Source organism: Bubalus bubalis, chromosome 21 (genome assembly GCF_019923935.1).
Source record: "Bubalus bubalis isolate 160015118507 breed Murrah chromosome 21, NDDB_SH_1, whole genome shotgun sequence".
Classification (NCBI taxonomy): Eukaryota; Metazoa; Chordata; class Mammalia; order Artiodactyla; family Bovidae; genus Bubalus; species Bubalus bubalis.
In genome coordinates this window covers 30,754,227-30,777,854 of record NC_059177.1, presented here as the reverse complement: position 1 = coordinate 30,777,854, position 23,628 = coordinate 30,754,227, and the positions used below count along the sequence as shown (strand labels likewise).

The window sequence follows — 23,628 nt, the reverse complement described above, 5'->3', positions numbered from 1 at the left end:
CTGTATTATTAACATTTTCTCCATCACTTTCTTAAGTCTGCAAAATCAGCAAGATAATAAAGCAAGCTCAATCAGCAAGCTCAAATGCTATAAATCATATAGCATTTGACAATTACCAAGGAATAAATACTTCTCTAATTTCAAGCTACCAGTGTGACATAACTGAATACAGGGTTGAAAATATTTGCCCAGTAACACACCATTTGATATTTCCCATAGAAACACAACAGACATAAATAGCCTTGAGAGCATCAGATCAGATGAGATCAGATCAGTTGCTTAGTCGTGTCTGACTCTTTGCGACCCCGTGAATCACAGCATGCCAGGCCTCCCTGTCCATCACCAACTCCCAGAGTCCACTCAGACTCACATCCGTCAAGTCAGTGATGCCATCCAGCCATCTCATCCTCTGTCGTTCCCTTCTCCTCTTGCCCCAATCCCTCCCAGCATCTGAGTCTTTTCCAATGAGTCAACTCTTCGCATGAGATGGCCAAAGTACTGGAGTTTCAGCTTTAGCATCATTCCTTCCAAAGAAATCCCAGGGCTGATCTCCTACAGAATGGACTGGTTGGATCTCCTTGCAGTCCAAGGGACTCTCAAGAGTCTTCTCCAACACCACAGTTCAAAAGCATCAATTCTTCGGTGCTCAGCTTTCTTCACAGTCCAACTCTCACATCCATACATGACCACTGGAAAAACCATAGCCTTGACTAGACGGACCTTTGTTGGCCAAGTAATGTCTCTGCTTTTGAATATGCTATCTAGGTTGGTCATAACTTTCCTTCCAAGGAGTAAGTGTCTTTTAATTTCATGGCTGCAGTCACCATCTGCAGTGATTTTGGAGCCCCCAAAAATAAAGTCTGACACTGTTTCCACTGTTTCCCCATCTATTTCCCATGAAGTGGTGGGACCGGATGCCATGATCTTCGTTTTCTGAATGTTGAGCTTTAAGCCAACTTTTTCACTCTCCACTTTCACTTTCATCAAGAGGCTTTTGAGTTCCTCTTCACTTTCTGCCATAAGGGTGGTGTCATCTGCATATCTGAGGTTATTGATATTTCTCCTGGCAATCTTGATTCCAGCTTGTGTTTCTTCCAGCCCAGCGTTTCTCATGATGTACTCTGCATAGAAGTTAAATAAACAGGGTGACAATATACAGCCTTGACGAACTCCTTTTCCTATTTGGAACCAGTCTGTTGTTCCATGTCCAGTTCTAACTGTTGCTTCCTGACCTGCATACAAATTTCTCAAGAGGCAGATCAGGTGGTCTGGTATTCCCATCTCTTTCAGAATTTTCCACAGTTTATTGTGATCCACATAGTCAAAGGCTTTGGCATAGTCAATAAAGCAGAAATAGATGTTTTTCTGGAACTCTCTTGCTTTTTCCATGATCCAGCGGATGTTGGCAATTTGATCTCTGGTTCCTCTGCCTTTTCTAAAACCAGCTTGAACATCAGGAAGTTCGCAGTTCACGTATTGCTGAAGCCTGGCTTGGAGAATTTTGAGCATTACTTTACTAGCATGTGAGATGAGTGCAATTGTGCGGTAGTTTGAGCATTCTTTGGCATTGCCTTTCTTTGGGATTGAAATGAAAATGACCTTTTCCAGTCCTGTGGCCACTGCTGAGTTTTCCAAATTTGCTGGCATATTGAGTGCACCACTTTCACAGCATCATCTTTCAGGATTTGGAATAGCTCAACTGGACTTCCACCACCTCCACTAGCTTTGTTCGTAGTGATGCTTTCTAAGGCCCACTTGACTTTCACATTCCAGGATGTCTGGCTCTAGGTCAGTGATCACACCATCCTGATATCTGGGTCATGAAGATCTTTTTTGTACAGTCTTCTGTGTATTCTTGCCATCTCTTCTTAATATCTTCTGCTTCTGTTAGGTCCAGGTAATAGTTAAACATAGTAAAATAGAGGCTTAGGAATTAATTCCTGTTGAATATTTGTTAACTTTGTTTTAATATAATTAATTACAAGTTGATATAATTTAATTTTTGAAAACCATGCTTAACAGGCAACTAACAAAATTACTCAAAATTTAATCACTGGCTCTCGTAAACCAGTACGTACCAACTCCAGCACTCTGCTACAAGCAGGAGTTGATTCTACTAAAAAATCTTACAAATCAGTTGACTTCTCTCCATTTCTGACACCTTCACCCTAGCCTAAATTGCCATTGCTTTTTATTAGCCCCTCAAAATATCCTCTTGTTTTTCTAGATCTACACTTAATTTTTCCCAAATTATTCTTCAAACTTCAACCAGAGTCATTTTTAAATGCCAATATAAGCATGTTTTCCAACTTATTCATTAATTCATCTGTTCAGCAAATGACTGTTGAGTGTGTGTCCCAGACACTACTTCAGTTTTTAGTTGACTCAGGTAAATGTGAACAAAAGACACAAACTCTTGGCTCATGAAGAATCCATTTTCCTGGGAAGATACAGACAGTACTGGCAGACCTCAGAGATACTGAAGTTTTGATTCCAGACCACTGCAGTAATGGGAATACCACCCTAAAGTGAGTCATATGACTTTGTCTCTCACTGCATATAACGTTATATTTACACTACACTGTAGTCTACTGTGTGAAATGATGCTGTCTTAAAAAACAATCTACATACCTTAATTTTAAAATAATGCTTTTGAAAATAAATAATGCAGGTGGACTTAACTTGACACAGGGTTGCCACAAACCTTCATTTTTTTTTAATTAATTTTATTTTATTTTTGAACTTTACAATATTGTATTAGTTTTGCCCAACATCAAAATGAATCCGCCACAGGTATACCTGTGCTCCCCATCCTGAAACCTCCTCCCTCCTCCCTCCCCATACCCTCTCTCTGGGTCGGCCCAGTGCACCAGCCCCAAGCATCCAGTTAAAAAAAAAGCAACATTTATGAAGTGCAGTGAAGCAAAGCACAATAAATAGAGAATAAGGACGGTTTGCACAGTCATCCCTCACTATCTGGGACAGATTGGTTCCAGGAGCCCCAGTAGATACCAGAATCCACAGATCCTCAAATCCCTTACATGAAATGGTGCTGCCTTTGCATATAACCTAGGCATACCCTTCTGTATTCTTTCAATCATTGCTAGATTACTTGTAATACCTCATTCTATGTAAATAGTTATAAATACAATGTAAATTGCTGTGTAAATAGTTGTAAATACTCTGTGTAACTAGTTACTGGCAAATTCAAGTTTCCCTTTTCAAGACTTGCTCAATTTTTTTTTCCCCAAGTATTTTCAGTCTGCAGTTGGTTGAATCCACAGATGCAGAACCCAAGGATACAAAGTAATAAAGTGTACATCAGAAGGCAGTGAATGCTACAAGGTGGGGTAGGGGAGTGCAAAGCAGGATAAGGTAGAGATGGCAGGGAATTCTGGTCCTCAGGTCATGCCTCATAGACAAGGGGAGATTTGAGCAAGGATTTGACAAAGGTAAGGGTGCATCCATTTGGATTAAGCAAGAGGAGGAAATAGCCAGTGGACACAGGGAGCCCAGTGTAGCTAGAATAGATTGAGCAGGGGGAGGTGGTAAAGAAAAAAATTTAGTCAGGGACTGACAGTGGATATACTATAGAAGGTCTCGTATGTCATTGCATGGATTTCAACTTTCACTCCACTTGAAGCCCGGGGCCAAGATGGGTTTTGAAAAGAAGCCTATCAGACTTTTCAAGTAGATCACACTTGCTTAAAGCCTTCAGCTGCTCCTCTTGCTCTTCAGGTAGAGTCTAGTGTTCTTCATGTCCCAGATAATGTGACCTTTGTGCCATGTGCTCATCCTCACCTCCTGCTACTCTCTCTGCTTTCTTCCTGTAGGTCTATTAAATCAAGTACACACCATCAGACACTCACAACTGCCTGAACTTCTCCTTCATAATATCAATACCTATCATATTAAAATGATCGCTTTTGATTTTGTGATTAATTGTTGGTCATATAGGTTGCCTACCTCCACTGCTACTCTCTGCTAGAAAAGAAAGTTGGTTCCAACAGGGCAAGTATCTCTGCTGCTGTTCACTGATCTGTCTCAAAGAATTAGACCAGGGTTTGGCACAAATATTTGTTGACTGACTAAATGAATGCCTTATGTATTAATCTATTCCAAGCATTTAACTTAAGGTCTGTCTCAGGATATACATTCTGTAATTTTTTGATGGAATGAATAGGTAGCCAAACACAGGATGTATGGATAAATCGATGATGAATGAGTGAAAAGAAAGAATAAATGAATGAATGGCCTATGTCATTCTGTATTCCCGGTTGCTCTTTACTCACTAAGTCATGTCTGACTGTTTTGTGACCCCCATTGACTGTAACCCACCTGGCTTCTCTGTCCATCAGATTTTCAGGCAAGAATAGTGAAATGGGTTGCCATTTCCTTCTCCAAGGGATCTTCCTGACCCAGGGATCAAACCCACATCTCCTAATTGGCAGGTGGGTTCTCTAGTACTTCCACCAAGGAAGCCCGTATTCCCAGTACTGAACCCAAAGTCTGGTTCATGGTAGGCATTCTATATTTTTTTAATAAATAGATGATAGGATGGATGGATAATTTAATGAGTGAATTAAAGTCAGTGTATAAATGAATGAAGCATCTTTAATAAAGTCAGAAGGGTTTCTATCCTCTAAGAAGAATATCTCTTTTGCCCAGAGGGGGTCACTTGATCAGCCCATTAGTTCTCTACTTGGTTTTCTGCCATGGATATATTTTGAAGAACATTTTTATTAGTTTTGGAGTCACTTGCAAGGGACTCTTGAATTCTCTTTTGGCTCGCCTGCATTCTTGTTCACACCTGACCTGCCATAGTTTGCGGATCTCCCTGGTTTCCTTAGTTGGGCCACATTTCCAAGTGTCCCTTTGATCTCTGGCACATACTTTTGCTAGGCTTCCAATAAGGTGTTTTGAAACAGTCTCCAGATTTCCTGTGGCTTATTGACTTTTTAAATTATTCCTTTCATTTGTTTTTCCTACCCAGTGCCTACACTTGTTCTTAGGTTCCCTTTATAAAATTGAGTAACCACACGATATATAAATTTTCTCTCCGAGCCCAGAATGGTCTCAGTGTTGTGATCACTCAGAGACACTTTTTCTTCCAGGTCTTGTCCACCACTCAATCCAAGTCTAAAATATTTTCCTTCCTTAATAATTCTAAAAGACATTTTTCTAAGAGGAGGTCATTTATCTTATCCAATAAGCTTATATTCCTATTTCTAATCTATATGTGAACTGCAAATAAATTAGTCTCTGAGAAAGTACAGAGAAAGAGAATGCTGTGTCTGTATGCTGTAGAATGAATATGTGTGTCTCATTATACGGTGTGTACACACACATAAATGTGTGTGTTTGTGTACACTGTATAATTAACAGTTACTTTAAAAATCATCTCATTTATTTCTAACTAGGAAAGTCTCTAGTCATGATTGCTCTTCTGGCAGAAACCAAAATCTATTCAAATAGATATCATTAGATGATTTTGGGTTCCCATCTACAGAGGTGAAATGCTAGTTTGTTCCTTCTTTGTCATATTTTCACCTTCCAAGTGCTATTTGAAGGTAGAGTTCAACAACCTAGTAGAAGTAGGAATCATTTAACATAACGAAAAACTAGCTTTCACATTTTTTTGCCCAGGCATTTCATCAGTCAGGATTTTTCCTACCAAAGATGTTTATTTTCAACCATTTCTTGCTTTATTTGGCTAAAAGGTACGTTCTTTGCTACATTTAATAGCCATGTGTATGCTACCCAAAGTAGAGATCACAGAGTTTTCATCTGCAGATTTTTACCAGACTACAGTGAACCAAAGAACATGTTAGAAATTTGACCCTATAGTGTATATATACTTCTTGCAAATATTTTAGCAGACTGGCTGGTCTTCAAAACTTTTATATGATAAAACACTTACATAGTCAGTGTTTATTCAGATTATAGATTGTGGTGTGAATGTAATAGATTGTGTTTTAAATAGCAAAAACTGAAAATGTGCCTTTTTCCACTTCAAACTTTTGGCTTGTTCAAGTAATAATGAAGAAGCTTTAAAAATTTGGTGATATGTTTCCCATCCCTGATGTTGGCATATGCACATAATTATCTTTTTTTTTCTTTTTGATGCAATTTCATTATTTGTCATGCTGGCCGTGGTGCACCAATAAAGCCAAAATATCATATTAGAATTCATGACAGTTTTCACATTGTATTATCAATATGTGGAAATAATTGTCTGCTCTGAGATTAAATTACATTATTGTGTATCTTTTTCATGCCTAATAAATAATGATGGATGGCTTTTATTTTCATCACCACCTGCAACCATTTAGTCACCCCTTGATTGTTGAAGATAAAATAATAAAAGGCAAGTGTTATGTTGCAAGCAGAAGAATGTAGTCAAAACAGTTGTATGTTCCTTGCTTTCATTTGCATTATTTTAGTCCCTAAAGAGCAATGCATGGTGGTCTATAAAAGAGATCAACCCGGGGGAAACCTAGAAATCAGTTTCCATAAATGAGGAGAGAAGGATGTGGGAAATTTTTTTTTTTCTGGTAGAACAATAATTATTTCTTAGTGCACGATTCTTAATCTGAAAATGAGTTTTTTGTTCTGCTGTGCAAATCAGTTACGTGCAATTAGAATGCAAAGCAGAGGCACATCTTACTGTTTAGCCTTTTTAAAATAGAAATGAAAACAGCCCGGAAATTGTAGCAAAGTTGAACATGCATGCTAGGTGATTTTGAAATCCAAAGACATAAAACTATGCATAATAAAAAGGCTACTCTAAACTCATTACACTTTTTGAAATTGGCAATTGGGAGGCTCAATGTTAAAATTCGTACTTGCATGTTTGGGAACTTATTAACTGTATTTTTAATGGTCAGTTGCCTTGCCGGTATGTTTTAGATGTGTTTTGTTTGTTCTCCTGTGTATAATTCCATTGCCTCATAATTCAGTTTTATCTATGTCTGACCCATTCGGGTTTTTCTTTTTATTGTTCAATGTTCTGCTTAAACAAAATTGATTCATCTTTTTTGGTGAAACTTTGGAATTGAAATTATAATCAGCAATGCTTTGAGTTTTCAGGGGGAAAGAAACACCTCTGAGTTTTATGATCCTCATATATTTCATCTCTGAAGAATGTCAGACTTTTTTTTTTTATAAAATAAATAGACGATGTTTATAATGGAAACTAGTCATTTGATCATTTCAGTTACAACAGTGAGGTAAGAAAGCAAACTGTAGACAAAATCTTTCTTGATATTTGGTTATGAGTCACAGGCTGACTCTACAGAACCTTTTCACATGATCGGCTGTTATCTTTAAATCAAAAGATGACAATCTTCTCAGGCACGGCAGAGACTCGCACCAAAATCCAGAGGTAATCCTATCAAATGTCAAGTTACTGCAGAAAAGTGGCTTGAAAAATAGGCCAACGGTCCATTATTTGACGAACCCCAAGTGAACATTGAGGTTTATGGAGTCTGTCTTTCACTGGGCATTCTATTAATGCTCTTCCCAATTGTTTTAGAGTATTGATTTTAAAAGAGCACAGGAGCCCTTCCCTTGTTTATGGCTGTTTTGTTACCTGACTACCCATCTCCCTCTATAATTAAATGGCATGAATAAAACAATAAACATAATTTTATTAGTACCATTACTCATTGCAGAAAGTACATATTTACATCCCCTACAAGAAGAAAAAGAAGCTGAGAGCTTGCTTCCTTCACATTTGAGAGAGCCGTGCTAAAGTCACAGGTTTTCTAGATTCTCTGCGCCTGCAAGGAATTTTGTGTTTGCAGCCTGGGAGGCAAATTCATTTGCAGTGGGTACATATGTATGTATCCTCTTTTGAGGGTCAAGATTTTACTTGGCCTGGGAAAACACCTTAAAAGACCAAGCCTACAAAGCAAACTTGCATAAAAGCTACCCAAAAGTTATAACTGGGACGTCTCTCTGCAGATACAATGCTAGACACCGTAAAGAAAGTAAGATTCAGCACATGCTGTGTAACTCTTCTGTTTAGAAGCCCCTGCTGCTCTTCGGCCCTCTCTGTGTTCTCTGCAAGTCCTGAGAACCCAAGGCTTTACCCAAATATACCTAGTCCCAAAATTACAGTCTCACTCCCTGGCAAACAGAAAGTTCTAGAATGACAGCCTCATGGAATAGTTTTATTTTTCTCATGTGTTATCTCTTGTCTGTTCTGATTTTCTTCAGCCAAAGTCTTCCTGACTTGACCTAGCAAAAAAAGAAAACAGAAAATATGTTGGAGAAACTGTACCATACATACCCAAAATGGAAATGTTGAACTAGCTCCATTAAAATAAATCATTCTTCATGCTGTAATCCTTCTTCTTCTTTTTTTTTTTTACTTTCACACTTTCTGTTCTCCTAGTGGTTTGCTAATTCTAATAATGTTTCTCAAGTCCGTGCTTCGTATATGAAGACCTTCAGAAGTTTTTAATTCACATCAAAATTATTAACTTTCTTGGCTTACATATTTGCAAGAGAGAGAAGTATGAGCAAAATACTTACATCCATGCATGCACTAAAATACCGGAACCTGAAAACCCACCCCCTGTTAACAGTTAATAGTTCAGTGCTCTGGATTTAGAGCAGTTACTCTGCGCTTCTCAGAAAAACATTTTGAAGGAAAAAAAACACACTTTCGGCTAATAAAATTTATGTTAGAATGACAACAAAATGTCAACATCTTTGAAGTGTTTTGAGCACTTTTGATGTTTAAAAAATATATACACAATTTGAGAATTTGTAGGCAGTGTACCTATTTACAATTGTAATTTTTAACATCCGAGGTCAGGGGGATCAGTTTGTCTGAAATATAGACAAATGCTCACAGCATTAACACCAGCAAAGTCATTTTGGACTAAGATTCTTAAAATAAACGTGCTCACTGAGCAGTAAATATTTGTCCAATTGGATATTCTAAATGTTGAAATCCGTTAGTCATTTTTTTAATTTATTTTTTTATTGAAGGATAATTGCTCTACAGAATTTTGTTGTTTTCTGTCAAACCTCAACATGAATCATTTTGGTTGAACTCATGCAGCACAATGAGATTGCTTTCACTTTTCCAGCAGGCATCTAAAGTCACGTTAGGGCTTAACAACTAGTCCTGGATTCCAGAAAATACTGTGAGGGAAGGAAAAACAGACTCTTTGGCTGGAGTTGTGGAAGGAGGGTGGAACCTTATGAATTAGATGACTACATAAAACGTAGGCAATTTTATTTTGGCAACAAATTCAGGCTTTTGCATTGGGCTTGGATTTTTTTTTTTTTTCACACTCTTAATTCAAATACATGTCTACAGTTCACCTAGAAAAAGAAAGATTCTTACCCATCTGCAGAGCACAGTTTAACTAATAAGTACTTGTTCCATTTTTATCTTTCAGATTAAAGTACCATGAGCTTAGAAACTCTGCAAGCTATAAGATCTGCCCCAAGGTAAGTGACTAGGATCACGGAGTAATAACTCAAAAATGAGCTCAGATCATGTCCAAATTCATGAGAAGAGAAGCACATGTTTGATGAATAGTTGAGATGATGTCATAGATCAGCTTTGGTAGAGTGTCTAGTGTTCTCAATCATCCTCAAAATATTATTTAAAACACCTAGAAAATAGCACCTTGAGGGTGGTGATTTCTCAGGTGAAATAGTGCCCCAAACTTATCAAAATGTTTCATTAGCTAGACATTTATTTGGAAACTGTGAACCAGTAGAAATGGCTGGTGAAATTTATGGCGTCTTCCATTGAGCCAGTTGACTTTCTTTAGCAATAATAGGGACCCTAATAATGGGCTCTAATCTGCCAGTCCAGACCAAGGACAATTTGATGTAGCTCCATGGTAGCATATTTTAAGCTTTTTTTGAAGTTCAGGAAGACATCTTTCAGAATCCGCCAGTACTTCAGAAGCATGGCTCGCCAAACCAATCAATCTAGTACAAAGTTTGTTTTTAGATTCCGAGTTCCTTGTTACTGCTTTGTAAGCAGATGTCTTCAAAGATATAATATGGTGAAGAGATTATGTGATTTTTGGGTGTAGCAGTTCTGCCAGTTATAATTAAAAGGGCCAACATCCAAGTTTTGTTTTCTTTATAAACACTGTGGAGTGTGTCAGTGGCCGATCTAAAATTACCCACAGAAGAGTGTGCGTTCTCTTCTTTAGCACAAGATAATGAAGATGGTGTGTGAAATGCGCCATGGTTATAATAAGCTGGTGGACTTGTGGTCCTACGCGCAAACTTGTCCAAATGTAATTATAAGAGTTTTAAGAGAATTGTTGCTTCCTAAACTGACTAGTCAAGTGACTCAAAAGTTAATATCACCAAATTAACAAACTGACTTTGAAGGTCTACAATTGTACCTAGAAAATAGCTACTTGGAAGTAATCATCCTTTTTTACAGGGAAGCAATATCTTTTAGAGGCATCTCAATGCAAGGGGTGCCTATTTAGCATTCTCTGTAGATACTGCTTCTAGAAAGGTGTAGTGGATCTAAACATGAAAAGCCAGAAAGAGCTGGGCTCCCACGTCTTTTTCTCATGCATGGAGGAGAGAGGGCCAGTATGAACCTGTTCTGTTGTTTATGTGTTTGGAAAGGTGTGATTGCCAGGCTCCCCCGCCTGAATCACAAGGGCAAGAAATCAGATTGAGGCCCAGAATTTTGACAGGGAATGTCTCAAGATGATTATTTAATTGTAAGCCTGTATACCACTGGTTTTTATATACAGAGAGGAAAAAAAAAAATCAGGGTAAAGCTTGGAGCCATCAACATATAATTCTTTCAGGATTTGGGAGATAGTCTAAGAAAGATGGCATCCATGCTTGAGATCTGTGTAAATCAGGGAGGCTGAAGACATCTTTCTCCTTTCTGTTTGGAGTACACATCTTCAAAAATTCTTTGGAGAAACTGAAATGTAGGAATGTTGTTCCAGTAATGAGAATCGGGGGATCCCAATGCCTCTTATAGGGAGTCCCTCTCAGTGGCTGGTGTGGTTGAGTGACTTGTAGGTTTCCCAAAGGCAATGGGTGCTAGAATCACTGAAGAGAAAATTGTCCCTCAAACTAGCCTCATATTTTGCTGCAGTTAATTTGTTTTGGGTGTTCTCAGTGTCCTAAGGCATGTGTCTCCTGTCTCAGACTTACCAGATTGAACGACTAGATGATCTGTAATTGCTTTAAAGGGGTTGGGGGAGGGGGGCAGGCAAAAATTTTTAAGTAACCAAAATTTACCAAAACAACCATCCAATCTCAAAAACATGTCCAGTGCTGAGCTGTTTTTATATTTCTTTTTATTTCTGAGGTATCTGTATATTGACAGGTAATGTTCGTGTTGTTACATACTCTCTTCATGTAAATATAGGTACATGTTAATGTTCAATCCATTCTTCGACACGGTAGCTGGGGCAGTCTTTTTCAAAGAGAAAAAAGCATTTAGTGTCTGAGCAAAGAGGAAAATATCAATACTTACTCTTGCATGGTTTGGCCCTGCATTCTCATCCAGGCTCATCTTACACTAATCCCCTTTTATTCTCCAACCCCCATGTAATCTGGCTTTCATGTTATTTCATGCTATCTAAATTCTACATAGTAATTGCATATCTGTCCCCCTAACATGGAATCCTTCTTCATGGGCACATCCTTAATTAAGGCAAATGCCTCTATCTTTATGTCTGATAAGATCATGATACTCATGTAATAGAAATGATCAGGGTTGTTACTGTGCATTTATATGTATGATCCATTGCCTGGAATCTACCTCCTGATCTATAACCTTCGTGAAGAAAAGCACCATGTCTATTTAGCTTATTATTATGTGCCCTGAACTTATCCCAAAGCTTGAAATACAGGTACCCTCAAATATTTCTGAAGCAGAGGGATGAATGTGCAGAACTTTTATTGAGCATTTGGACTATGGTTTCCCATGTTATGAAGGCCTATATTATAGGCCATCTGTCTATATTATAAAATACCTAGTCGAGCTACTAAAGGATATAGTTGGGGACTTCTCTGTAAGATTCTTTTTTTCTAGTCAGGTTAAGTAACCCTAGCTGCTGTAACAAACGGGCCCAGCATTTCAGCAGTTTGCCGTATGGGGGCTGATAATGTACTCTTGGCATAGTCAAATGTGAGTTGGAAATGACAGATTGTTCTGCTCCCCAGAGGCACACATGAACCCAGGCTACCTCCTCTTATTCATCTTTTCACGAAATCTCAAGAGTCCTCCTGGATTTTTGGTATCTGTCATCCAACAAGCAAAGAAACAGAAAGATGAGGCTTTGAAGTGGATGTATCTCTTCTCTCCACATTCTATTAGCCAGAATAGGATCACATGATCCCACTGGACTGCAGGGAGGCTGGGAAATATGGCCTTCTTTGTGCCACACATGGTTTTGTTCCTGCTACAACTAGGTATAATTGAAATTTGCCAGCAGTTCCTGGATACTCCAAAAATTATATTATCAGTGAGAAAAGGAGAACAGAGCTCGAAATCAAACTCTCAAGGAAGGCAAGTGCCAACATTAAATGGACTGATTTAGTGGTATTGTGTCTGTCTAGGAATGTGCTACATGGTTTGGTAAATACAGTTTTCCTACTGCAGAGACTCTCCAAACAAGTACATTTTGAAAATGAACTTTGAAGAATCAGCTGGAGGGTATACAGATTTTTATATTCACTTTAGGATTTTTCATTTTCATATTGTACTAGTTAATGTGCCAAAATGAAAATAGCTTTTCATAAAATGGAAGTTACATTATAAAGCTGGAGTTGGTATTATTTATTGCTGAATTTCGGTGGAATCTCAAACAGAGTGATGTAACTATGGAAGCAGGATCCTCTCCTCCACTGTTTCCCTCGGATTCTGTCAAATAGATCAGGAAAATGAAATGTATGCAGGGTTGACTTTTAATCAACAGAGACACAAAGACCCTGATAGATAAATCAGTTGAAAGAGAACGTGTACAATAAGTGACTGGCAGTATTGTAAAGACAACGTTTTAGGCTTGACATTGAAGATATTCTTGAAGAATAATTTATCTGGGAGAAAATCGACTTGCTCTATAGAACTGCCAAATGTAGTGATACTCTACCGAATGCATCCGCTTCAACCTTACTATTTGGGAAAGTTTTTCTCTTTTAATTGAACTTTTTCCTTTGAGAAATATATAGCATGGACCTGTGTTGCTCTTTGATGTACAAAGCAGACATGAAATTGGATTTCAGATTAAGTGACAGTGGCAAACTAAGATTAAACACCAAAATCATCTATGAAATCGATTTAATTATTTGTTTAATCATGACACACTTTGCCATAGAGAAAATGCTCACCAACTTTGTACTTTTGTCTTTATTAATCAACAATGCAGTGAATATATCTTATTATCTTTGCTTTTTTCCATTTAATGGGGAGGAGGAGAGAAGTAGGTAGTATCCTTCTTGGTCAGTATTTTCATCTCAATTTCTCTCACATTTTCTTTGCTTCATTTTGGAGACAATGAAGGGTGTGGTCCAAACTTAGTCCCATAGTTCATTGAATCTAAGATACTGTCAATTGTAAGATGCACCATTTTTTAATTTTCCACTAGGAAAGAAAAAGCAGAAGCACAGCGCTGCTCAAACTATAATGTGATGCTTTCTTACCACCTAGAATTTTTATTCTGTACTTACCAAAAGAACAGTTTTAGACTTAGACACATTTTTTATCATATTTCACACTTGTGCAAACAGAAAAAGTAAAACATAAGTAAAATAAATTGAAATCTTTCTAAAATTTCTGCACATTTATAGTCCAACTCTTCTGAATTTGTGTTTTGCGCAGTTGTTGATGTTTGTATTTTTCGAATACTCCTATCTCCTGTGCCACCATGAACATTAGCATCACTTAAAGAGTGTTCCATTATTATTCCCCAAAACTTTCTTCCACTCTTCTGACACTCGCTCGTGCAAAGAATTTTTAAGAGCAAGCACAGGTTGGTGATAACTCTGTCATGATCAACTGCTTGGTCAACAATATGTTAAAATGCTTCCCATTAAGATGTGGAAAAGTACATCAAGAATTTGTTAATTTCTGTCTGTGGTCTTGCCATCGCACCCTGAATGTGCTTGATCTCATCTGATCTCAGAAGCTAAGCAGGATCAGGCCTGGTTAGTACTTAAATAGGAGACTGCTGGGAACACTGGGTGCTGTAAGCTATTTTAAAAAATTAGAGAATTTGTTAAGTACTATTTACTTTTTAATGCACATGTGAAAACACAACCTAATAGCTTATCTCAACTGACCTAATATTGTCTGATATTTTCAGAATATAAAATATAACTAACATTGCATACACCTTTCTGTCTTTAGCTTTTATGTTAATATAGATGTTTAATTGTAAAGGACATTCCTATTGAATTTATACCCATCCTTCATGGCATAAACTCTTCAAATTAAGTTTTTTATAAAGCTCTTATTCACTGTTAATTCTAATTCATAATTATTATAATGAAGTTATATAATTCATAATTATTAAAATTCACAATTATAATTAAAACTTATTTTCATAGAAACAGTAAACTTTCTGCAAATTTTATATAGGTAATTTGTATTAAAATCTTTGTTTCTATTCTTACTCAAATGTTTTTTTGGATTCTCTTTTTCCCTCCTCAGATTTATATATTTTTTTAAAAATTTTATGAAGTATAGTTGATTTACAATGTCGTGTCAGTTTCAGGGGTACAGAAAAGTGCATCCATTATACACATACATATATCCACTCATTTTTAGCTTCTTTTTCCATATAGGCCCTTACAGAGTATTGAGTAGAGTTGCAGAGTTCCCTGTGCTATATAGTAGGTCCTTCTTAGTTATCTGTTTTATATATAGTAGTATGTATATGCCAGTCCCAAGCTCCCAATTTATCACTCACTCCCTTACCCCTTGGTAACCATGTGTGTGCTATGAGTGCTAAATTGCTTCAGTCATGTCTCATTCTTTGAGACCCCATGGACTGTAGCCAGCCAGGCTTCTCTGTCCATAGGATTCTCCAAGCCAGAATACTGGAGTGGGTTGCCGTGCCCTCCTCCAGGGGATCTTCCCAACCCAGCGATCAAACCTGTGTCTCTTATGTCTCCTGCATTGGCAGGCAGGTTCTTTACCACTAGCACCACCTGGGAAGCCCAGGTGTAACTTTATTTCTGCTTTGTAGATCATTTCATTTGTACCATTTTTTTACATTTCTCATATAGGCAGTATTACATAATATTTGTCTTTGTCTGACTTATTTCACTCAGTGTGTCCATTTCTAGGTCCATACATGTTGCTGCAAATGGCATTATTTTGTTGTTTTTTATGGCTGAATAGTATTCCATTGTATATATGTACCACATCTTCTTTACCCATTCATTGGTCAATGGGCATTTCGGTTGCTTCCTTGTCTTGTCTATTGTAAATAGTGTTGCAATGAACATTGGGGTGCATGCATCTTTTTGAACTAGGGTTTTCTCCAGATATATGTCCAGGAGTTGGGATTGTTGGATCATATGGTAACTCTATTTTTACTTTTTATTTGCAATAACCTCAGATATGCAGATGACACCACCCTTATGGCAGAAAGTGAAGAGGAACTAAAAACCCTCTTGATAAAAGTGAAAGAGGAGAGTGAAAAAGTTGGCTTAAAGCTCAACATTCAGAAAACTAAGATCATGGCATCTGTTCCCATCACTTCATGGCAAATAGATGGGGAAACAGTGTCAGACTTTATTTTTGGGGGCTCCCAAATCACTGAAGATGGTGACTGAAGCCATGAAATTAAAAGACACTTACTTCTTGGAAGGAAAGTTTTGACCAACCTAGATAGCATATTCAAAAGCAGAGATATTACTTTGCCAACAAAGGTCCGTCTAGTCAAGGCTATGGTTTTTCCAGTGGTCATGTATGGATGTGAGAGTTGAACTGTGAAGAAAGCTAAGCGCCAAAGAATTGATGCTTTTGAACTTGTGTTGTTGGAGAAGACTCTTGCGAGTCCCTTGGACTGCAAGGAGATCCAACCAGTCCATCCTGAAGGAGACCAGTCCTGGGTGTTCCTTGGAAGGACTGATGCTGAGGCTGAAACTCCAATACTTTGGCCACCTTCATGCGAAGAGTTGACTCATTGGAAAAGACCCTGATGCTGGGAGAGATTGGGGGCAGGAGGAGAGGGGGACGACAGAGGATGAGATGGCTGGATGGCATCACTGACTCGATGGACGTGAGTCTGAGTGAACTCCGGGAGTTGGTGATGGACATGGAGGCCTGGCGTGCTGCGATTCATGGGGTCACAAAGAGTCGGACATGACTGAGCGACTGAACTGAACTGACTGAAGGAACCTCTATTTTTTTATTTTTAGGTTCAGAATCTCACTCCCTCTAACCTCTCAAAGGCAATGGAAATTCTTTGTAAGCGTTCTTCACATATTGCATTATAGTATTCCTGAAGTTCTGTGAATAAATCATGTGTTTTTAAATGAAATCATATTTTTTACCATCTTAGATGTATACTTCAGAATTGATTTTCTTAATTTTTCTAGTCTTAACATTCTCTGCTCTCTCCAAAAGAGTTTTTGACTTTGTCTCCCTCTCTCTTGCCCATATCTCTCTTTAAGACAAAGTTATATAAACTTCAGTTTAACTGTACTTGGGAGTGCTCAGTGTTTCAAATAAGCTCCCTACAGACACTTTTGTGACATCTTAAACCCATGTGTGTTGTGAATAATAAACCCAGTGATTATCTGGTTTAGATTTGTTTTGGTTTATGGGCTAGCTTAGACCAGGGACATTTCGTTTTCCATTTATGAGTTAACACTCCTAAATGTGTTCTGCTGAACACCACTGTCACTCCGTCCAAAGTATTTGCCATAAAAGCAAAGAACTCCCTATCAGCTCCACTATTTTCTGCTTTTTTCATATGTGTTTGGGTTTTAAAACATATTTTCCACGGTAGTCCCTATGTGAGTCTTAGAAATGCAACTAGACAGATGTACTGACCACAGTTGCCAAGGGAGCAGTTTCCTTGACGATGGTCAACTGTCATCCAAGCAGTCCATGTTCTCTGTCCTTCCCATGTGACTTGCTCTCACATGCTGCAGAGCTTGGGTAGGGGAAGGAGCTCTGTGTAAATCACCCTTCTGCAGCCACCCCCACCCACCCCACATACCACCGGTTTTCATGAAGCAGGCAAATGAGAACAGGTGGTAAATTGTTTGTGATGCTGTTTGAGAAGCTTTACAAGTGCCCCAGGCCACAATTCACCGTGAAGGGTTTCTGTCTCTCCAACTTCATTTCAACCAAAATCTTATGCCAGTCATTTGAAGAAGATCCATATGTACACTGGCTAACGCCCAAAGGTCAAAGCTGCAAGAGATCCAATAACAAGGGAGAACTCTTTCGCAGAGTAAACATTTTCTAGTAGTTAAAAGGAGAGGTATGAAGAACCAGACATTTTCTAACTATGACTTGCAATCACACTGAGTTGCCTCTCTGCCTGTATTGCTACAAATTGTAAATAAGAATATTAATCCTCCGTGGTAGAGTACTGGACCCTGTCATAAAAGTCTATAGTTAAGACTGATGTTTTCACATTAAGAAAGGTTAGAAGAAATATTTCATAATATTGTTCAATCTTTAAAAAATGTAAAGCGGCATGCAAAAATTACAATAGACAATTGTTTTCCCAAACCAAGTATGTAATATAGATGGTATGTGAGCATTTGCTGAGAGTGAGGTCTCCATGTCAAATGTCTTATGTGTGCTATGTCATCTCCTCACAATAACTCCAACTGGTAGACACTATTGATATTCTCATTTTACAGATAAAAAAAAAAATAGGCTTTGGAAGTAAAATAGTTTACCAAAGGTCTACTGCTAGTGAGTGAGAATTGGGACTCTAGGCAGACTGACTATAGATCTCACATTGGACCCCACTGTACAATGCACCCCTCTATGTGCAGACTACTTTCTTTGTGTATCAGATTAACACACCATAGGTAGCTTTTCTCTTTTTTATACTCCCTCCTGCATGGTTTAGAATGGTTGGAATGCATATATTAAATCCAAGAATTTGATATATCAGCTTAGAGTTTGAAGAGCATGTTTTTTAAATGTTTCATAAACTTCCAGAAGTTTTCAACTAATCATATATTTTGGAAACAAAGAAATACTAATGGAGAGATTTATGTCTCCAATGGTATTATGAAATATACTTGTAATATAAAGAAGAGACCAGTCATGTTAAACTTAACCAGATTGATTATTCATCCGTGGAATTCATTTTCTTGCACCAGAATTTCAGCATGATATTTTCAAGATTTTTCAGTTTTATAAAAATTTAGTGAGGGCAGGAAAGAATAACAAAAATTAATAATGTTAGGAATGGGTTCTGAGTATGCAAAGGTAGATGAAACAGTAGCTGTTATACTGCATTTTACATGTTCCTTGTAGTCTTGACTAGGTCAACTAATATTTCCTGTATGAAGAATTTGAGGGCCACCCATACCCCTTCAACCTGGGTAGTTTTGCTCTACTTTATATTAACATTTTATTCAAAGACAGATTTCTTGGGATAAAGCAACTTGAAAATAATACTTTTAGAGAAAGGAAAAAAGATGTAATTTTTGTAACTCAAAAGTATATACTGTAGTAGATGCTATTCTGTTTCTATAAGGAACATGAAAAGAGGATATATAGTTAAATAACAATTGAGGTAAGGACTTAGAAGGAAACACTTTTGATTCTGAAAGCATTGACATCCTACAGAAATACTACTTAAGTGAGTCAGACACACACAGACCTTCCCTGGGATCTTCGCAGATGATATAGTACAGAACCTTTCAGGAAAGTCTCATCTTCCCCATCCTCAGCTGTATCCTAACACAAGTGATCCTTCTTTGGTGACCTCTGGCTTCTCCATGGAACTGTTCCTGCAGGCTCCTCTTGGTTAGAAAGCTAAGAATTGTGTTCGAGTTGGAGAGAACTGAACCATCTTTTGACAATGGTCCCAATTAATCTGAATTTGTGGATTGGTAGTATATATGATTTAAAATATTTATGTCTGGCTGATCCTTTTTTCCTTAATATGTATCTCATTTTTATAAATTCACTGTGAAACTTGGTCTGCTTTTCAGAGAGAATTTTAAAGCCTTTCTTAATTTGGTAATTGGGTACTATATATTAAGTATTTACCGTGTATTTTTCTTTCTAAAAATGGATTCCTCCTAACTGTGGCCCATTACAACTCCATCTTTACCAGACACATTGAGGTTTGAGGGTTGGTTGTTTTCTAAGTGACATGACATGATTGATATAATCTGGCATAATTCATTACGATGTCAGGCATCAGCAGAACATTTGGTAAAAATATTCATCAAAATCTATTACTGTAGAAATTTCCACTTGCAGATTCTTTTTCTGGTTAATTTCCTGTGTGGTGAAACAACACCTTACTGACGTCAGACTGCATGTTTTTAGAAAGTGTGGTTATTAATATAGGTGTTCCTGAAATCCCAGCATTGGCTTAAGGTTTATCACTAATCAGCTAAGGAATGTCAAGTGAAATCTCAAAAATGTTTCCTCTACTCACCCACTATCTTTGAGTAAAAGAAACACAGTGTTAAAACTGTGCTTTTGCCTTGATCTTACCTTTTGACCATCAGGATGGTTGAAGCTTAATCAGATGATGCTAAAGGGAAGCAAAGAGGCAGCTCATGGATTTACCACACTGTAGATTGCTTATAGAGGAGATGTTTTTTACATAAAGGCCAAGCTCATAAAGCAAAATCCTAACATCTGTCTTTTTCCTCTCTAGCAGACAGACATTCATAGATTAGGTTCATTGTCCGTGATATGACTGACAGTGACCCTGATAGAGGTCAGCCAAAGCTCACTTTACAAATACTTTAACACTAGATCATCCTGACAGTCTCAAACTACTCACTTGGCTTGGGACCCATGATTCCTCGCTCACCTGGCTTATAGTTGATACCTTTTCTACTAGCAAGGTAGAGAAAGGGCTATAAGTCAAGAAATATACTAAGCAAAATATGGATCACAAGTACATTATTAGATTAAAACAGTTCTCTAGTTTCAGTATGATTGTTTAATTTTGCATTTATACCTTTTTTTCAAGTTTTCTCTCCAAACCTAATATTATATCTCCTTAAGTATATTCAGTAATTTCTGTATGAAGTTTCATGTTATCCTGTATTCACATGTCTTTTCAAATGGTTTTAAAAATATTTATTCTTCAGCTATCCTCTTTGCTTATAATCCTATCAATCAGAAATTGTTTATTTATCCTTGGCATACTATACTTTATATAGTATTAAAATGTTACAGTTTTTAAAAGATTGAACAAAACTGACTATTGAAAGATGCATGTTGAAACTTAAGGATTTTTTTTTAATATAGAAAGGTCCTTTGTTTTAGATTTACAGTTGGTTTTCAAAATCTATTTTAGCATAAAAATTCTCTCCTGCCTTGACCTTATTTGTGCTACCAAAATATACATAATATGTTTGCCATGACAGTATCTTTGTAGCTATCCTACCCCATTATCCGTGTTCTAAATGTAGCATACGACAAACTAGTCATTCAAAAAAAAGACAATCTATTGAGCACATGCTAGATATGATTCACTCTTCTAGGGCCTATGGACATACAGTGAATGAAGCAGTTCACTTCATAGTGAAGTGAACAGTCCATCTTCATAGAGCTTACATCCTGTGGGTAAGATAAGCAGTTGCCAAGTGCATAAATAAACATAATGTATCAGATTTGATGCGTGCTAGGGATAAAAATAAAGTGAAGAGAGGATACAGGGAGAAGTGGGAACACGCCACTTAATTTGTTCATTATTTAAGATATATTTTTGAAACCCTGAGCACCCACTCTGTGCAAGGCACTGAACTAGGCAGCAGGCAAGACAAACACAGCCCTGACTCATCATAGGAGACAGAAGCTTAAAAATAACTCATTTGTTAAGTATTCCTGACTCTGACGGGGTACTCCAGTCATGAAGTGGTATAGTCATTGCTTTCCAGTCTGTCTTATCCTGGTGTCCTGTCCTATCCTTTAATGATCAGTGACACCCTTGTACATGTTCTCTAGAAAGCCTGTAGGAGTTCTCCTCACTGAGAGTTCCCCAGTGTGGCCTAAGCTCTTTTGATGCCTCAGTCTCAACCCATCCCAATTTCCACCCTAAGTCCCTACCCCCAGCCTCTTGGCAAGTAATCCTGGGGGTTGGGAAGGATGCCATGATAAGACAGGATAAGCCTGGTTTGTCCACCTGGCCCCACAAAACACATGTTCTTATTGCATTGCATGTAGCCGTATACATCGGTTCCCTGCTGTCCTCTCTTCACTTTGTTGTCGTTTTCCTGTTCATTTTCTCACACTTAAAAAGGCAGAAAGACAGATCTACAAAGGTCATGTACAAGCTAATGTCTAACCAGAGAGTGGATTCCCAGTCTTCCTTCCTGAAGACACGCACCATTTCTGCAAGCAAGTCTCTTGAATCTTCACACTTGGTTAGGAGAATGGAACATTCCACTTTCAGTCTCTGTAAGGAGGGAAGGAGAACAACCACAGCTTTGTTCCCAGTACTTTTCATCTTTCAGACTTTGCATTTTATACAATCAGGTAAGAAAATTTAAATTATGAGATATGAAAAGTAAGAAAATGTGATATATAATCAAAGGAAAACATAGTCAATATAAGTAGGTCAATGGATGACCCAGTTATTGAAACTAGCAAAGACTTTAAATAAGTCTAGTAAATACATGCAATGATTTATATGAAAGGTGGATATAACGAGGATGTTTCTAGCAAGAAAGTGGAAACTTTCTAGAGAACCAAATGAAAATTCTAGCACCAAAAACCTAGAATGTCTCTTTTTATTAAAGTTCATAGAAGAGGCTTGGTAGCAAATTAAAACCATAGAAGAAAGAAAGAAAGATTGGTCAGTAGAAAGTATTCAAACTAAAACTATGGGTAGGAAGGGACTGAAAAAATTAAATACATGTAGATAGCATCAGTGAAATATGAGAATATACCAAAGTCCTGAAAGGAAAACAGGGCAGAAAAAATTTGAAGAAATGATGTTGAAATTTTTTCCAAATGAAGTGAAAATTTTTATTGCATAGCGCCAAGAAGCTCAATAAAACCCAGCCAGTATAAATGCAAAATCACATTAGGATAAAGCAATCAAATATTAAATCAGACTAAGCTAAATAGTCTTCTTTCCTGAATAATTTCTTAGAATTTGTAGCATATATATTACAAAATTCTTACAAGGGAATATAATATACATTTTGCAATTTTAAATAGGAAATCCTTTAAAAGTGACTTTTTCAGGGTGTACCATTGTCAGGTACATATTTTCAGAAATGTTGAGCTAGTGGTAGGGAGACATAAACAAATGGACTAAAAATTAAAAGTGATATTATAATGATATAGAGAACATGCCATGTTTTATATGCACAGCAAATAGGACGAGCAGTTTAGGACAAATGTGTGGGTGAACAAGAGGAAAAGAGTAATACAAGTGAATTGAAAGTAAAGTACCAGAAGGGCTACTAAGGAAGAATATCATAGATTCAATATGGCAAGAGGGCAGGATTAATGGAACACGTGGTTTTTAAAAAAAAAAAAAGTATAGTGGGCTAATTTGGGGATGGATTTGAGTGTCAAACTAAGAATTCTGAATTTTTTTATTGGAGGGAGTAGGTTGAAGTAAGCAAGAAAGAGGTGGGACTTGGTAAGCGTTTTTTTTAGATGAATTTTCTCTATTTGGCTGTACGTGCACTCTTGTGTGGGACCTTTGGTTGCAGCATACAAACTCTTAGTTGCGACTTTCAGGATCCAGTGCCCTGACCTAGGAACTCTTCATGTGCTTCCTACATTTGGAACACAGAATCTAAGCCCTGGACCACCAGGGAAGTCCCTGGCTAGCTTTTAAAGAAAATTTAGTCTGCCAGTTATACAGAGAATGAACTAGTGAAAAGCAGTTGGTAATGGGGAACCAAGTAGAAAACTGCTAAATAGTTTAAGGAGAGTAACAAGAAAAAATAAATGTAGAGCTGTCTGCAGAAATTCTCTCAGAGGAGAGAACGATCTTAGTGGTCATTCACTTTACATGTCAACTTGACTGAGCCACAGAGTGTGCAGATATTTGGTCAAGCATTATTCTCAGTATACCTGTAAGGGTATTTTGGATGAAACTAACATTTAAATCAGTAAGAGACTGAATAAAATGGATTGCCCACCTTAATATGAGTGGCCCTTGTTAAATCAGTTGAAAGCCTGAATAGGAAAAAAAAAAAACACTGACCTCACAAAAGTAAGAAAGAATTCCTTCTTGAGCTGACCTGCCTTGAGCTGGAACATCGATCTTTCCCTGATTGTAGACTCATCCTAAAGCAACTGCTCTTCTTGGAGCTTGAGCCTGCTGCTGGCTTTTGGACCCAAACTTCCATTGGCTCTCCCGGTCCTCAGGCCTTTGGATGCAGTTTAGAATCTGGGGTCTCCAGCTTGCCAACCACAGATCTCTGGGTGTCTCAGCCTCCATAATTACGTGAGCCAGTTCCTTGTAA

The 23,628-nt window shown here is 37.6% G+C and overlaps 1 long non-coding RNA gene across 2 annotated transcripts in view; it reads left to right on the top strand.

Moving 5' to 3' along the window:
- The window catches only part of LOC112581125, a 470,843-nt gene that overhangs the window by 351,966 nt on the left and 95,249 nt on the right, over positions 1-23,628 (top strand). For both annotated transcript variants that reach the window (XR_006547413.1, XR_006547408.1), the window contains one exon: positions 9,417-9,468. This is a non-coding gene — a long non-coding RNA (uncharacterized LOC112581125). The remainder of the gene's footprint in view (positions 1-9,416; positions 9,469-23,628) is intronic.